The sequence below is a fragment of the Gasterosteus aculeatus genome, chromosome X (genome assembly GCF_964276395.1).
Source record: "Gasterosteus aculeatus chromosome X, fGasAcu3.hap1.1, whole genome shotgun sequence".
Lineage (NCBI taxonomy): Eukaryota > Metazoa > Chordata > Actinopteri > Perciformes > Gasterosteidae > Gasterosteus > Gasterosteus aculeatus.
The window spans coordinates 11479334-11496409 of NC_135698.1; the positions used below are offsets into that span (position 1 = coordinate 11479334).

Genomic DNA, 17076 nt, shown 5'->3' on the forward strand with positions numbered 1-17076 from the left:
TGGGAATGGATCGACTGCATTGCCACCAGGGCGAGCAATCACGTCTGCAACTATTCCGGCTAATTGTGACGTGGTGGCAGTTGCAGCGGGGGCAGGCTGGGGTAGCTTCCGACGCAGAACACCAGCCAGGCCTGCTAGCTCACATGCAGCCATCAGCCCTAATCTCCCGCCATGTCCTAACAATAGCACTGATGTGCTTGCTTTCTGGAAAAGCTTTGCCCCACCCCCCCAACAAGCCCTTCTTTTTCTGGGTCTCCCAGCAGCCAGCAACCCTCTTTAGCTTTTCCATTATCAGGGGAACAGTAAAGCTGAAATCAGCCGGGGTATTGCCGCTCCGGCTGTGATGGAAGGCGGACACGTTACCAGATTTGGCCTCACGTGAGCTTGGAAATGTGGAGGATGTGAATATTAGCAAAGGAGGAAACATGTGCAGGAGGGTGTGTATGTGAGAGGAAGATACTCCAGAGTTTAACATAGTGGATTGGATAATAAAGTCAGAAGACAATTATGATGATGATATATGTGGAAAGAAAGAATTTCAAACCTACAAGAATCAATTCTCTGCTTTATAATTAGTAGTTCTACTGGTATATGCCTAGTACCTGCCCCATTCGCTACTGAGCAGCTCCACTCTGACTTTCCTAAGGCCACCAGCAGCTGTTGGGTACGGCTCATGGTTTATAGTTTTTATCCATTTTCGTCAATAAATAACCACATTTCCTAAATGAAGCTCATTTGTGAATAAGAAAACAGTCTTTATGTTCCTTCTAAATCAAAATAATTAAAATAAAACATTGATCTCAAAAGTCTACATTAGTTATTTTGTTGAATGATGTTTTCCCAACAACTGCTGCTTCACTTATACACCAATTTAACGAAACAAAACACATTTTACAGTTCTTACTAAACTAAAACATTTTAACAATAAGCCAGGAACAGATGTTTGTTCAACTCGGTACTTAGTTAGCTGTAGGAATTCCAGCTAATGTCTCCAAACTTAGATGTTATTATCTGACTGACTAGAGGGGGCCAATGTCTATTTTCCATAGCTGTTTGACATTCCACCATGTGTGTGGTGACACAATTTATGTAAAACAAGAAGAAAGAAAAAAAACGAATGCCTACATTCATAAAACACCACGATATATAAACATACACAAAAATATTTTACTTTATATTAAAATGGTTAGCGTATGGTAACCCTTGTATGTGCTGTTTTTCTCATGTCATTGACACACATTGAAAATGTATGTATATATTATATCAAGGCAAGTGTCACGTGTCAAGGCAATACTTTACGGAAATAAATGTGTCCATGATCCAAGGAGCACGTGGTTAAATCTCCAAACAAAGTATTGCTTATTGAAAAATAAAACAAACAAATCAAACTATATCGAATTCTCGTTGAAGTAGAGACAAATAAAGATCTTGTGAGCATTTTCCAACATTGCTCCATTTGTTAATTTGGATCGGGTCCACTTCACAGAGGCTGTAATTGGGATTGCAGCCGATCCTTTGATGTTGGAACAAATGGGTACAGAAATAGCAGGACGGTCTTTTTGGGATATTTCACCATACAGAACACTCAATCTCCCCAAAAAGAGCAAATTTAGTTTCCCTCACAATGATTTTGTCACGTCAAATAGGAGGACAGAGGATCTCCTTCACATTTTCCTTTTATCAATCAATCCCTTGAAGTCTGTTTACATTTTTGACATTCTTGGGTATTCTCCCTACATTGTAGTATACTTTACGACTTATTATTCTTAACTTCCCCAAAATCATCCCATTTGTCCTTCAAAACCCCTTGTCCTTTCTTTATCAGTCAACCACAAATGTCCATTGTGATCTTGTCTTGGCAACAGGGAAGAACTTGTTTCTGTTCTGCCTCCATACTAAAGCCTCACATGCACCTGACCTCTTTTAACTACAAAACTCCGGGATATAATTCAACTGAGCTGTGCTTCGGAGCAGAGAGAAACACAATATGACGGCCAGGAAATGATTGGGCCTTTACAGGGAGAAGAAACAGCTAGAGATGAATCCAATGAATACAGAAGGAATCTCACTCTCTTTTTTTTATTTTTGTGTTATGCAAATAAAGGGCGTGCTGTTGGGGGTGTAGAGAGGAAGGATTGTGTGCCAGTGACTGTCGGGGTCCCACCTGTTTCATCAGGCCCTTTTAACCTGCCCGAAAAAAGTATCCCAAATTGCTTTGGCAAACCTCTGTGAAAACAGTTCATTCAGAATGTGCTTTTAAAACAGAGGATTTAACGTGGACCACATGATTTTGAGCATGATTTTCCCCATGTATTTTTCAAACTAATGCAAAATATGAAGAGCAGATTAGCCTTCAACTCCAAATCAGATGGAGATTAAAATCCACTCAAATCTGTTGATTTTAATGGCACTGGGAAAATGGGAAACCCACATCAGAGAGTGATAAATTAAGAAAAATAGCTGTACATTCGTGATCAACCTTTATTCCCTATACTCATGCGCACATTCACATAAAAATATAAACGCTAATGTTGTCTCTCTCTCTCTCTTTCTCTCCATGAGAGACACACACTTATACAAACCTCCGCACCATGCAGTCCCACAGAGAAAAGGCATTTCTCACAACTTATAAATATTATAATGAGCTGGATTTGGGTCATTAACATGACACACTCGTTACACAGGAGCCCAATTAGCAGTCAACATAGAGCCTAGAATGTTCCCCTGTTACTGCGCATAATCACGACATCCCAGCGACAGAATCCAGTGCTGCGAAGGATCAAACCACACAATCACATTCAAAAGATATCAAGGACTCTACTCGACGAGGTCACATCTGGTTATGGGCGTTCACTTTATCAATATTTAGAAAAAGCACACTTCCACACTGCAGGACATCTTCTACTATAAACAAACACATTTGATCTCACCCTTACTTATGAAGAAAATTGTGTTTTTTCTTGATCTACAAAAATTTCTTTCTGAAATGTACTATATGTTGATTTCATTTGGGAGCTTTTTAACCTACCTATCAAATGAATACGAAAAAAAAATGATAAGACTTCTCTTTTTGCTTTGATAGCTTTTTTTAAGATAGTGTTATTAAACATGCTCCTGTTAAACGAACAGAATGAATGTAGTCAACATTTTTTAATTCACTCAGCTAGAATAGCATAGTCAGCGTTATACATTTACAGGAAAACAAACTGCATATAAAATGAAATAATTCAATTTGCTTTGATCAATTTTGTACAGAGATGTAAAACAATGTACATACATTTTTATTGAAACATATCAACCAAAGGATAATCTATTCGCAAAAGGGAAATGGTACATGTAACACAGACTTGTAATGCGACTATTGTCTCTCCTCCGTGACAGACGGGCTACAGCCCAATGCTGTGGAGTCTGGCACGGCTACAGGGCGCTAGTTATTGCACTGCAGTCACACAAGCACACACACACACACACACACACACACACGCAGTCCCGCTTCCCATAAAGCATGATGCCAGTCTTGACTACTTAAAGCCATCCAACTATTATTCATGACAGATATTAGACAGACAAACATTTTTAATTCGTTGATAAACCATTGGAAATCTGTTAATTTTACTTGATTATGTTTGTTTTATATACACTCATAAAAGCCTTCATTGCGACCTTGTGACATTGACACGTTTTCAGTGAGCTATCATGAATGGTTTTCGGGGTTGCTGATAAACTGCCTGTTTGGCATCTGGTCGGGATCTATTCTTGTTGTGTATGAGGGAAATCACCCATTAGCCAGACACACATGAGCTCACTCCATTTCGGCAGCTAGTGTTTTAAAGCTCCAATAATGTCCTTTCTCTCTCTCTCTCACACACATGCAGCAGAGCAGCGGACTGACAGCGCCTGTCACAAGGCCCTGACCTGAGCATTGAAACCGACTGGTTCCTCGGCAGACTCCAGACGAGACAACTTGGATTAAATCAAGTATAAGTCTTTCCTTGTCAGATCAAAACTACCATAGTAGGGCCTGCCAGCCTATACGTGCAGGTGCTAGGATGAGTGACACATTAAGGTCAGGGTCTAAAAGGGCGAGAGTGGCAGAGACGGAAAAAAAAAATATATATATATATATACGCTCACATCAATCGCCACTTCACTAAACACATCATGTATACATGCATGCACGTGCACTTATGATTGCAAACAGATTAAACACCACTGTAAAAGAAACATGGCAGCTCCTATGTCTATGTACACACGTGCGAATGATGATGTCTCTACTCTAACACACAATCTGCTTCGATGACACCTCTCGGACTTGAGAAATTGGATTCAGGCTGCATTTAAAGAAAATTCACATAGAGAAATCTTCGAGAAATACCTAGAAAAAAAAAAAATCCTAATGCAGCAGGCAAGCCGTCTGTGTGTTTGAGGACTTGTGCGTGTGAGAGGGAGAACGTGTTTGTGAGTAGATTCGCACTCTTTTCAAGCAAGCTGTTACTAACAGAACCTTCACATCACTCCCACTCCGAGTAATGTCACTGTCATGTGACATTGTAGGCAGCGGGGAGGAAGGTGAGAATTACTAAATTGAAAAGACACCATCATGACAACTGGCAAGGTGGGTGATGTAAGGCGAGTGGTGAGTAATGATGCACCCTGAATCCAGGTCAGTGCTCTTAACTGAATTTTACCAAGGAAACAGGGAGAGAGTGATGGAAGACTTGGAAGAATTCCTTGTTTTAGCCATGACTCAGTGCAGCAAAAAAAAAAAAAAAGATTTCAAACTGTAATGTTTCAAAATAGCAAAAACACAAGCAAAACACCTTTTAAAACGATGCATGGCTGAACACACTTATCTGCTTTCAATTCAACCCCCTCCTTTCCCTCCCGTGCAGTGGAAAGGGGACGGGAGAAAGAGCAACGCTCCGTGGCCTCTGGAACGACGGAATGGCACTTTTATGATGTCTCCCAGATTATTCCCCGGGATGGATGGGCTGGGCTGAAACACCAATTGATTAATCCATCGACTGGCGGAATGTGCTGCGGCTGTCTCCCTGCTCAGCTGTTCTTTCCCCCCCGGACAGAACATTGAGCCAGACATGCCGGAGAGGATGACTAATGAGTGGGACCGCTGCAAACACTGCTCATGTCTGTCCCGGGAAGTTTTGCTGCGCTCAACATGCTTGTCGGGGTTAAAGTGTATTTATATTGAACAGGCACGGGCAACGTACAGTGCCGGGGTTCGGATGAGCATCCACGAGGGGTACTCCTGTTTCCTCGTTGGGATATTTGCAGTGACATGGCGTTGACAAACTGCTCCGTGCTTTACAGAAACCTAAAACACTCTCTGCAAAGCAGTGCATCATTTATCAATATCACAGTTTGGAAGAAACAAAGGTGGGGTTTTTATCACGTTCGCAATAGCTGCCTTGTGACCATCGGGTTTGAGGTTACCCCCTAAGACAGCATCTACCCAACGTCAATTCATGCAAGGCCACTCTTCACGCCTACTTCTGAAAACTTGCATGATTATTATAGATCGAGCTTCTGTATGAAAGCAAAATTCAATAGCGGTGATGCACTTTTAAATAACGAAAAGGCTTCAAATCACATAACTGCCTTATTTGAACTGACCTCAAAATCCGTGCAAATGCTAAATTGAATCACTTGTGTTGGTTGTTATGAACCGGACACATTAGGAAAGGTATTCATGGTTTTGTTTCTTCTGCAAAGGTATACAAACACTTAAGCTAGATCTGAAAAATGTGCCGCGGCGCTGAAACATCTGTTTAAGGGATTTGAATTATCACCGGCAATAAGGACATATGCATGGCTGTGTTAACCTCTGCTGTGCTAATTACAATAGAAAAAGGCTCTGCACGCTTTTAACAAAGCTGAATGCAGCGATGCAGTAATACTCTTGTTATATTCAATCCCAATATATACTGTTGGCTTTGAATTCGATACATTCGGAGTGTGTTGTCAGCTTGCTCTTCATAAAAAAGATCCTTTAAAATCCAGCTCAAGGGTTTCAATCTGACCCAGACCCACTGCATCGCACTGCTGCATGCTCTCAAATACAAAAGGCGAGGGAGTAGATAACAAATCACTGTGACGGTCCCTTTCTCATTGAATGAAACCCCCTGAGAGATTTTATACCCAGAGAAGATCAAAAATGTAGGGGTAGCTCCATTATTGATGCAAGTCCCCGGCAGTGAAATAAAAGAATGCTAATGGTGTCCTAAGCCGGGCTTTACAGAGATTAATCCGATTTGAGAAATGAACGTTTTATTATATGGCACAAAGTGCTGGCCCTGATCTGAACTGAGTCACAGGCTGAGGAGGAAAAAAATGACAAAGGGAGTGTGGGAAGGGAACATTGGTATAAAGTCTGCCGCTTTGCAAAACCCTGGCACCTCATTTAAGCAGTGCCCTTTTCCAGCTGACAAGTTCATTAATTTTCTGACATGGCTGGTTGGAATGATTTTTAATAGATAAGTCAGACAACAATGGCATGGAGAAATTGGAAATAAAGCAGATATCTATGGTAGCAACATTATCAGCGGAGGACAGGCTTTGTGTGAGCAGCAAGAAGTCCCTCTTGGTCCGTCTGCTGCACCTGCTCTCAGGCTAATTCCCTTCCACTGCTCGGATGGACTAGAGGGGCCACACAGCTGATACAGCCGTTGTCCCTTTTGCCACGGTAAACAAACAAACACTACCAAGATTTCCCAGTGATTTAGTCTGTTGTACAGCTCGCTATGATCCCAAATCTGCACCACAAATTCATTGTCAAGAAAATTGCCACTAGAATGAGGAGGTTTGAGGACCTGGGGAGGGAAAATAGTCCTTCAAATTAAAGCATCTCTCGAGTGCTTTGACTTATCATATTTATGGAGTATTCATGAAGTATACAAACATTTTCCCTGAGAACAGGCAATTGGCAAACCCTGTATAAATGGTAATCATGCAAAGTGTTGGCAATTGCACCTATCCATTTCCTTTGGATGAATGAGTAACATAAGTCCTTTCAATGTGGCAAACTCTATAAAAACTTAAAACTATGAGAATCATTCTGCATCGGTTCCCAACAAACAATTGCAATTCTAGGAATATGTAGGGGGGATTTATCATCTTAAAGCCTCTGACAGAGAAAAAACATTAAAATCAGCAGTCCAATTTGTCTCCCCAAGGCAATGTCACTCTATCATATGGAGGGCTTTTCTTTTTTTCAGCCGGTAAATAATGTCTGCCATGTTTCTCACTTTCACAGGTGAGAGATGTAATTCATTCGTTGTCTAGTGATGCCACCACCACCAACAACCGTTTATTATTGCCAACATGACAGACCGCTATTTCTTAAGCTCACCGGCTTTTGAGTTTTTCGACTAACCTTTGTTTACACAGAACGACAACATGGATGGATGGATGGATGGATGGAAAACCCATGTCTCTTCGTATAACTTATCAAAACATGTAACTGCAACTCGCATATTAACTTCATGTGTATCACAGGCCTCAAATGTGTCGTTTGTTACTTCTCAGCATGCCCTAACAGAATAGGGGCTGGGATTGCCGGTGCCATGAACTACAACAGCCATGTCTTCTCCAGCTAAGCAGAGGCAGAGCTTCAGATTTGAATTCCAGCACCACGTAAGAAGGTCAGTGAACAAGGGCCTTTTTGTGTAAACCACGAAATAGAAAAAGAAGGGATACCAGAAGGACCAGTTGCAGATTTAGGCAGCAGAGATAGCACTCCAGCAGCAAATTATTCCTCAAAGGTCAAGTAGCATAAATAGCCGTGCTAAACAGATTTGCAGATACTGAATATCGGTTGAGCGCCTGCAGGTTTTCTAATGGACGGATAGCAGACTGGGTGATTTGCCTTAAGTGCATTCGTCATGTCAACATTTTTAAATAACATTTTTCTTCACTAAACGTCCAATACATTTTGGCTTTTGTTTTTTTCTGTTTGGTACAAAAGACACTATTTCGTTATATGCGCGCGCCAGGCGATCTCACCACGAAGAGCGCGCGGTGAAAACCGGAGCAGGTCCACGCGGGCACGCGCATCCTCTCCTGCATCTTCAAAAATCAGCGCACGATTAGGTATCAGAAGCACACGTGAGCATCCCACAGGAAGAACCGGTAGACGTGGTGGGTATGTTTAAGGAAGGAGTGAGTCAATCAACACTAACTTACTTGTTCACAAAAGAGCCTCTCACTCGCGCGGGTATATCGGTCCTGTTCCCGCTTCCTGCCCCCAAAAAACTGCGTCGAAAAAAATCATCCGCAATTCTCAGAGTATTTGGTCGGCAACGTGATGAGGTTTTCTTGTCAGACACATTGTGTCCCCTCTCTCAAAAACGACGTGGTAATCCACACATCAGTCTGGATGGACATGCTGGGATAATTCATCCGATATTTCCTTCTTTTTTTTCAGTTGGCACACAACACGGAGACACCCACAAGTGCCATTGTTGAAACTACCCCCCCCCCCCTCCCTCCGATGTGATCGCAGGCTTATTTGCTCCAAAGGATGAGTTGGGGATGAGATTGCCGCATTAATATTGTTATTTCCTCTGAGATCTAAATTAAAAGGTTTAAAAAGTAACCTCTCCCAAACATGTTTAGCACGGATAATCTCTTATGGTCATTTCCAGGTAGATCCATCCTGAAAAATCTCGTTTTTTGACCTCGTTTTCAAACGTAACTTTTCTGCAAGTGCCTATAGCTTCTTAGTCATCAACCCTGCTGAGTCTGATTAGATTTCACCTCACAACCCGGTGCGGTATTCGAGATGCTATATTTCTATTCCCCTGCCTGGTTAAAGCCCCGCGGCGGTGCCAGTGAATAGGTTCCAATGCGTCGGTAACTGGATAAAGTTCGAGGATACACAATATTTATCTCTTCTCTTCAGCTTGCTTCCGTTCTCCGTTTCCGCGAAGAGGAACGAGTAAATCTGGCGTGCAACATCGGAAAACATCCAGCGGGTATCCTCAACAAGCCTTTTTAAACTCCCATCAAAAACGGCTCCATGTGCGGAGCCTTCGTTGCGCACCGATGACTCAATTCTCACATGCCTTGGTTTTCCGCTGCGAGACTTGGACGCGAGCGGCAGCTCAGCGAAGGCAGCGGTCACGTCTGCGCGCTTCTTCCATCTGTCTTTGCATTTCATCAATTCGAGCCTCGCGTTGTTGTTGTTGTTGTCGTTGTTGCGACACACGCGGCGATAAGAAACGACTAGCGGGTTATCATCCACACAGTGCCGCTCGGCCACGCCCCTTCTTATTTTCCCCACCTCATCTGCAGTCTGTTTTAAACTGCTTCAAATGTGCTCACGGACTCCGCCGGCTCTATCCATCGGCGCGCTTCACGGTAACTCAATGCGCGCGGCACGTACGCATCCAAAAGGCGGCGCGTAACGGACGGACGGGCGCTGGAAGGATGATCGCACTAGGGAGGCATCGTGCGGGGTTACCTCCCACTGAGCTTCTCAGGTGGGACTGAGACTGCAGGACTGTAAGCAGCGAGGGCAAGATAACATTTCCCCCTCATTCGGTCTTCACGTGGCTCTGTTTGAACTTCTAAAGCCCCTACTCGATGTCTGCACAGCATGCGCGCGGTCCTCTGCGCCGAATCTCACTCGGAGGACCGGCCTTAATTAGGGGATTCTTGACCTTTGCCCCCCACCCCCCCTTTTTTTCATTGTTCAGTCTTAATATGGGCAAACAAATGCAAATGATTGTTCACGCACCCACTTGTGTGCGTGTGTGTGTGTGAGAGAGACACAGGAAGAAAAGGAGGGGGGGGGTGTTAGATGATTCCGCCCATGTGTCGCTTGCTAATGGGACACGACTGCCACCTACCGACTCCCCTTAGCCTGCTGGCTGTATGACGGTGGCCTCAGGCCGGTTGCCGCATACATACGGATGCCCTCCCATGACACACTGCGTTTTGTCTGTGCAGGATTATATAGAATACATGTATTTGAATACGCTGCAATGACAATAAACAGGCTCTCATCACCAGTCAAGATGTGTAAAGCGTAAAGCGCGTGAGGTGAGTGAGTGACGAGTCTCGCCGTTCAGAAGACAGCTCGATATGTGTTGGAATCTTTCTGAGGCTTCAGCACTTAAGACCCCATTTATAAATGCTGGCTCCGTGTTATGAATTATGAAATGCGCGTTGCAGATTTTTTTTTAAGGCATGGCGGCTGACACAGGAGACTTCAGGTCTTCACAAACAGTATTGCTTGTGAAATGCTTATCTCAAGCAACCTGCTGCAAGGCACATACTCTGCTAAATGTTGGGCATACGATACAAATAATGGAGATTAAAAAATGCAGATGGGCGAGTGAGAACACGTTTCTATGGGCAGAGGAGGCGTTCACAGATCATGTGATAGATGTGAGAAAACGTTTGAATGCCAGACCAGGGATGTGCCCATCGCACTGTCAACATCTGATCTCATTTCCCTCTGTGCTGAAGGCGTTGCATCGTTCATCTGTCTTCATAACTGTCGACCTGCCTGTCTGTTTTTCCGGCGTATGGCAGTAAAGAGCGCCGCCTTTGCTTTCCAGTCGGGGGACCACTCTTTAAAATAACTCAGTTTTTCACTCCATTCTTCTCGCCTCGCATTTTCTTTGGGTTTGGCCAAGTGAGGGTGTGAACGTGCAAACCCACTTTTCTTTTCAACATGTCGACTGGGTTTTTGTTTGTTCCCCTTTGAATCCACAGTTACGTGTGAATGACATCTAGGTCACTTTTTAAAAGGTTGCTCTCGTTTATTAATCTTTGTGATGTTGTTACAAGACTGCCTTGCCTAATGGTTTTGAATTAAAGCTTCACTAGTCTTTGGGTGTGTGTTCGACACTTCTTACTTCAGGGCATTTGCAGTGTGGGAACGAATCACTGGTGGCCATACTATTCATCTTCATGTAGCTTTTGACTGGTGGAAACACCTCCTTTCTTTTAAAGTTATTCTTTGGCAGATATCTGATGCATTGTTGCAGGAATCCATCACTTTAAACACTTGAAGGTATTCGTAAAATGCACTATTCCACATCCTTTCATCAAACATGACACGTTAATTTTACGTTTTTACTGATGCGAGTCCTGCGCACTATATTGAAGCATTACATTAAAGATCACGCTGTCCTTGGTGAACGTTAGAGAGATGTTGTGCTGCCATTATAAACAACGTGACCTTGTTCCCTGAAAGGCAAAAGACAAATACAGGACTCACAGGGCCAGTTATTTCTGGAGTGGCAGGGGCGGGTAAAACATCTTACTTAAGGGAATGCTTGAGCAAAGATTATTGGGTTTGTTTTCAGCATCCTCGTAAAAATAAAAATCGCTCAACGTTAACCATGCGGATTATGGACGAGGTAGTGTTGTTGGGTGTTGAATAAACATGTTTACAACACCATGATCTTTAGCATCACTTTATCGAAAACCATCTAAAAAAAAAAAAGCTGGTGTTTTGACAGAAGCGATGGAAATGCAGTTAAATCTCTCCCTTTCCCAGAGAGTATTATGTTATCACAGCGTCTATAACACATGTATTTGGATGCAATTAGATAATACAATAATTGCGTTGGGTATGCAGCGTACGTCTCATCCTGGGATCAAAAGGAAAAAACACACCACACTTAAGTCTTAAGTCACGACTACTCAGCATCGCTATTCGCTCTACCAAGATTCAGTTTGAGCTGATGGATTAAAAATGATGAACTTGTAATAATACGTTTTATCAGAGCGCTGACAACGGTGATATCGTTTTATGTACGTCTATAATCTCCGCTTCTGGCTCTGACAAACGTTCAATTGCACTGCTATAAAATTCTTACCTCACTTCGCAAACTTACAAACTGAAATTTTAAATACGAAACCTCTCCCTCTGACGTCTTTTAAAGGAGGCTCCGAATACATTAATAAGGTGTAATATTTATTTTGAGATCTGGGTATTTATTATTCATTATGTTGTTTTGGAGAGTATGAGATCACTACTGATACACTGCCGGTCTTTGGAGCGATGCAACAATGTACTCAGGTGTGTTCGGACAGGGAAGATGGAGAAGGGAGCATGTGAATGAGACACGCTGCTCTTTTTTACTCTGCTCCATCAGTCAAAGTCCCACCCTCAGGTTACGTATTGTCCTGTAATAAAGCTCCCGGTCTACTGTTTCATATCCCTTTTTTCCTTTCTCTGGTTGCCAGGTACTCGTTGTGAATTAGATATCAACCACTGAATTGGTTTAGAGTTAATGAGAGAAATTGCAAAATCACCTCAGTGACCTTTCTAAGATTATTAGAGCAAATCATAAAGTTTCACGGACTTGATAATTGGATGGATCAATGTGTTTCCCATTCTATTGAATCTACACTTTGATTCACACTGATCTCCAACATTACTTATTATCCAAGGCTGAAGAGTGAAGAATGAATTTTAAGTTTCAATAGGTTACTTTTGGCTCCGGTTGTGGATTCAGCCCATCTGGTGTAAATTAAGTCATTAGAAGCATGCTTTCACCATAGTAACACTCTGAGCTGCTTCAAGTGCATAAAGTGATGGCGAAGGAGACTGGAAGACTGGCTTAGTTATTTGATTTTGGCTGCAGCTCAAAGCAGAATCAAGAGATGAGACATCACTGAGGGGAAAATCTGTTGATAATTATAACATGATTAGTATATTACTTATTTGATCATGAATGATGAACATATGTCAGTGATGTCCCTTAACATACAATTGCACATTAGTATATGTAAGTTTTTAAAATGTATTTTTCCTTAGCAGAAATGGCCTGGTAGCCATGTTACTACCAGAAGTGGCACTTTGAGTTTTACGGCGGGTGAAGCATAACAAAAATCATGGTCACCATGACTACTAATGATGATCAGGTCAGCTCAAAAATACCAACAGATGATTAAGTAAGTGGCGACGAGTATGAGCCACTCAGTGCCCGATTCACATTGAATACGGTTATAAATGAACTAATCATTACCTGATGATTACTTCATCCTAAAGAATCTGACAGTGTTCTCTACATTTCTGTCACCGGGTGATTCACATTTTTTTTCCCTCACTCAATAATAATTTATAATATTTCTACGTACCATATTATAAAGCATTCTGAGCATATCTGATGTCTTCTGGATGTTGCAAGACATTGAGCCGCACGTTACAGTGACAATTTTGCTCATCCATTCAAGCGTAATTCCAACAAGTAGAGTCCGCATCAGCAGAGAGTGCCCTCTCCCACTGCGCCAGTGTCCTTGAGTGGTAAATTTAAATCTTTAATGCCACTCGGTTCAATACAACAGATAAGATCTCAATTTCAGCAATATACTATGTTAGCTTGTTTCAGAACAAGCACAATGGGGGGAAAAAAAGGTGAAAAAATACTGTGATGAAAACAAAATATTTTCACATCTCTGGATTTAATATATAAATATATAGTGAGGAAAAATGTGTAATGCATTTTTTTCATTGCATATATACAGCATATGATTCATTTTTTTATATATAATCTCTGAGGGGTATTTTCAGGGAATTTTCAACGCAGTGGCCAGAAAACTTTTGCCATCGTACAAATTGGGTCTCTATGCAATACGTTGACTTGGAATGATTCTAAACCAAAAATACGCAGTTGTCGTTGAACAATTATTGTGTTTCGGAAATAAAGAACAGTAACGGCCATCCCTGGCGAAAGGGCTGAATAATATATAATAATTATGTCTTAGTGGTAAAAAGTCAACGTGTAGCGACACACATTGCCTTTTTTAAAACCATGGCCGTACGGTTACATACTGTGCGAGCAAACATGATCAAAAAAAACTCTCAGACATTTGGTTTCTAAAATGTATGAGATTTAAGAAATTATGTGTTCCTTTTTTAGGCTGTGTACAACATATTGTCGTAGAGTGCCAGCATCAAAATAATGTGATGCAAACAGTGTAGGAAGTTGAAAAATACTGTGTAAAATTGATGGAGAGGGATTAGGGGGGATGTTTTGGCTGCTGCAGAACATGATGAAATCTTTTTTTTTTTCACATTTTCACCAGCTTGGTATTTTTTTCTCACTTCAGTTGAATAAAATACCACATCCTGTTAGTCGGCTCGCAGAAAGGTGCATGCAAAATACAAAACATATAAATGTGCTGAATATGTTGGGAGAATGATCAAAACTGAAATAAAAATTGGGCATCTTAAGATATTCCTGTTGAAATCATAGGCCGTGTAAAATATAAGAGCAGCATCTGTGACATAATCCACAGGCTTTCTGAGGAAAACAAGAGATTATTTGGGTAGGTGGCTCCAGCCCATGCTGGTGGGGGGAAATGAGGCGAGCCTGGAGGACACAGAGGAGGAAGCAGCTAGCAACAAACCTGGAATTGCACCAACCTGCCACTCAAAGAAGGGGGTCTTGCCTAAAACGCGGACATGGGCTGTGGACACAAAACTGTTTTGAACTGTTGGTGTCTTTGGCTAATATTCCCACTTACTTTAACATTAAGATCTGTGGGTATTAGTTCACTTTTGGAGCCATCTTTAACTGGCCATTTAAAGGACCTTTTGGCCAATTCCAAAATTGTGTAATTTTTCAGAACCGGAGAATGCTATGTGATTTGGACAAATATTTTAAGCAATAGATGTATTTTTTTTGTTGGCGGAGAATTAGGAGAACAAACCTATCTACTAAATCTGATATTTGCAAGACTTTTAAGGGAGAGGACGATCATTGTGCCCTTTGGCAACAACCCGGAAGATGAAAATGTGCCAGAAGCTACACTCACTAAAATTAAAAGCATGCTGTGTAGAGGGCGGCACGGTGGTGTGGTGGTTAGCACTGTCGCCTCACAGCAAGAAGGTCCTGGGTTCGACTCTGCCCAGTGGCCTTTCTGTGTGGAGTGTGCATGTTCTCCCTGCGTCTGCGTGGGCTCTCTCTGGGTTCTCCGGCTTCCTCCACAGTCCAAAGACATGCACTGGGGATCAGGTTAATTGGGGACTTTAAAATGTGTGAATGTGAGTGTGAATGGTTGTATGTCTCTGTGTTAGCCCTGCGAGTGGCTTGCGACCAACCAATGTACACTGTATATCGCCCGAAGTTGGCTGGGATGGACTCCAGCCCTCCCCCCGTTACCCTGGTGCGATAAGCGGTTTGATGATGGATGGATGGATGGATGTTGTATAGAAAGATCCTACCAAGCTACTTATTATAAATTTATTTAGGAATATTGAGGACTTAAGTAATGTCTAAGGGGAGCCAAGTCCCAAACACTTTTATTTAAATTAAGATTGACTTTATTGGTCATTAGCGGTTTCCTCAGTCTTCCATCAGACTTTTCACATCCTCCAATTAATCCTTTTAATGTCCTCCGAGCAAAATGTAGACCGTTCCCACCACATTCATTTAAAAATAAGACATATCAAATCCAAATAGTTATGAATTAAACAAACTAAGTTTATGTTTATGTTATGTAATATCATTATTTATTGAAAAATATTGAATTTAAAAGAAAAACTGGTCTTGAATGGACTATGAATAGAAACCAATCAAGGATTACACACATATGTAAAGATCTTGAATTGAAGTGGGTTAGGGTTTAATACTGACTGATGTTAAATGCATGCACCTATTTTGAACTGGAGCTATGCACACAGCTGATAGTTCAGCATTCGTATGCTGTACTTATTTTGACAACTCCCGTATTCCTGTTATACTTGTATACTAATGCATAAATGTTAAGGTCTTATTAAATGTATTAAGGGCGGATGAGGTTTTAAACCTTGCAATCCTGGATCACAGCAGTTGTAAACTCGGTATAATCTCAGTTTCAGCCTGGTTATCTCCTTGGCTGTGTCTCTGTTCGATAGAGGGATCTATCCGTTCACATCCTGCCTGCTACAGGGCAGAAAAAGTCATAAAGCTGGCTTTGCATGCTCATACGGTCATTAATATTCAATAAAGAACATGCATTTAACTTGCTATGTCTGCATTTTGTTAGCTGGCAAAAAAAAATGCACTGCTCACAATATAGCTTGGATGCGTGTTGAATAACTGCCAAAGTAAGAAAAAAAAAAAAAAAAAAAAAGGTAAAATTTTTGTGAGCATTAGAGTTCATGATGAGTTGTGGCTGGAAAGGAATATGTGATTTTATTTCTATAGACGTCCCTTTTTTCTTTTTACTCCAAGTAAAGGCAGGTAGGCTTGCCGCTACTTGAACTGAAAAGCAACTCTTTACTTTTTACAAACACTGAACCACACCGTGAAGTGTAGGCAGATGAGTGATGCATTGCCAGACTGAAAAGGCAACACCTCCCACTATATACTTTGACAGACTAACGGTTAATTCAACAGTGTTGTTCAGTTGTCTCTCTGATTTCAAGTTTACAGTATATTCACAAGGACCGGTGAGTTACCGTGTGGATATTTTGACCTTAGTGGTCCGAGTGTTACTCCGGTCAATGAATAGTAATGGCTGCACTTTCTCGCTCAGTCAATATCAGTATTAGCAAACAGGGTCTCACCAACAGAAACATGTTGAACCACAATGCAACATGTTTTTCTTTTACTAAGCACAACGGAGGACAACTAATTGGTTTTCTATCTCACGCACAATTCTGTTCCTTTCAGACGCAACTGAAGGGTGATTTAGAGAAAGTCTGTGCGTAGCATGCTGCAATTAAAAGATAAATTAGGATTAGTTTGTGGTTTTTAAACTGTAGCCCATAACTTGAGTTCAATCATCTTGACAGTTGAAACAATTGCTTTATTACTTTTATTTGATACCGGTTATATGTATGTAATGTAATGCATTTTTAATTTAGCGGAATTTCTGCATCCATCGTCAACTATGCTCTAAAGCCTGAAACTCAGATATATTTTCTCTTTGTGTGTTCTATGTGGAAGTCTAACATCCTCAACAGCTGTAGCTAAACCCTCACATTATTTAACAAATTCAACATTAATTTATGGCTGAGTTAAGGGCTCTTAATTTTTGCATTTACTCTTCATGTCTCTGCCTGTCATAAACCCTTTTAAAATGTCCTAATGTAGAGTTAATGTGTTTTGC

General features: G+C 41.5%; 1 protein-coding gene across 1 annotated transcript in view; it reads right to left on the reverse strand.

Annotated features, from left to right (window-relative positions):
* LOC120809407 (leucine-rich repeat-containing protein 4C) overlaps window positions 1–9631 on the reverse strand; it is a 35642-nt gene extending 26011 nt beyond the window's left edge. Inside the window, exon 1 of the mRNA XM_040163190.2 lies at window positions 8200–9631. The gene's annotated coding sequence lies outside the window, so the exon portion shown is untranslated. The remainder of the gene's footprint in view (window positions 1–8199) is intronic.
* Window positions 9632–17076: the final 7445 nt, after the last annotated feature.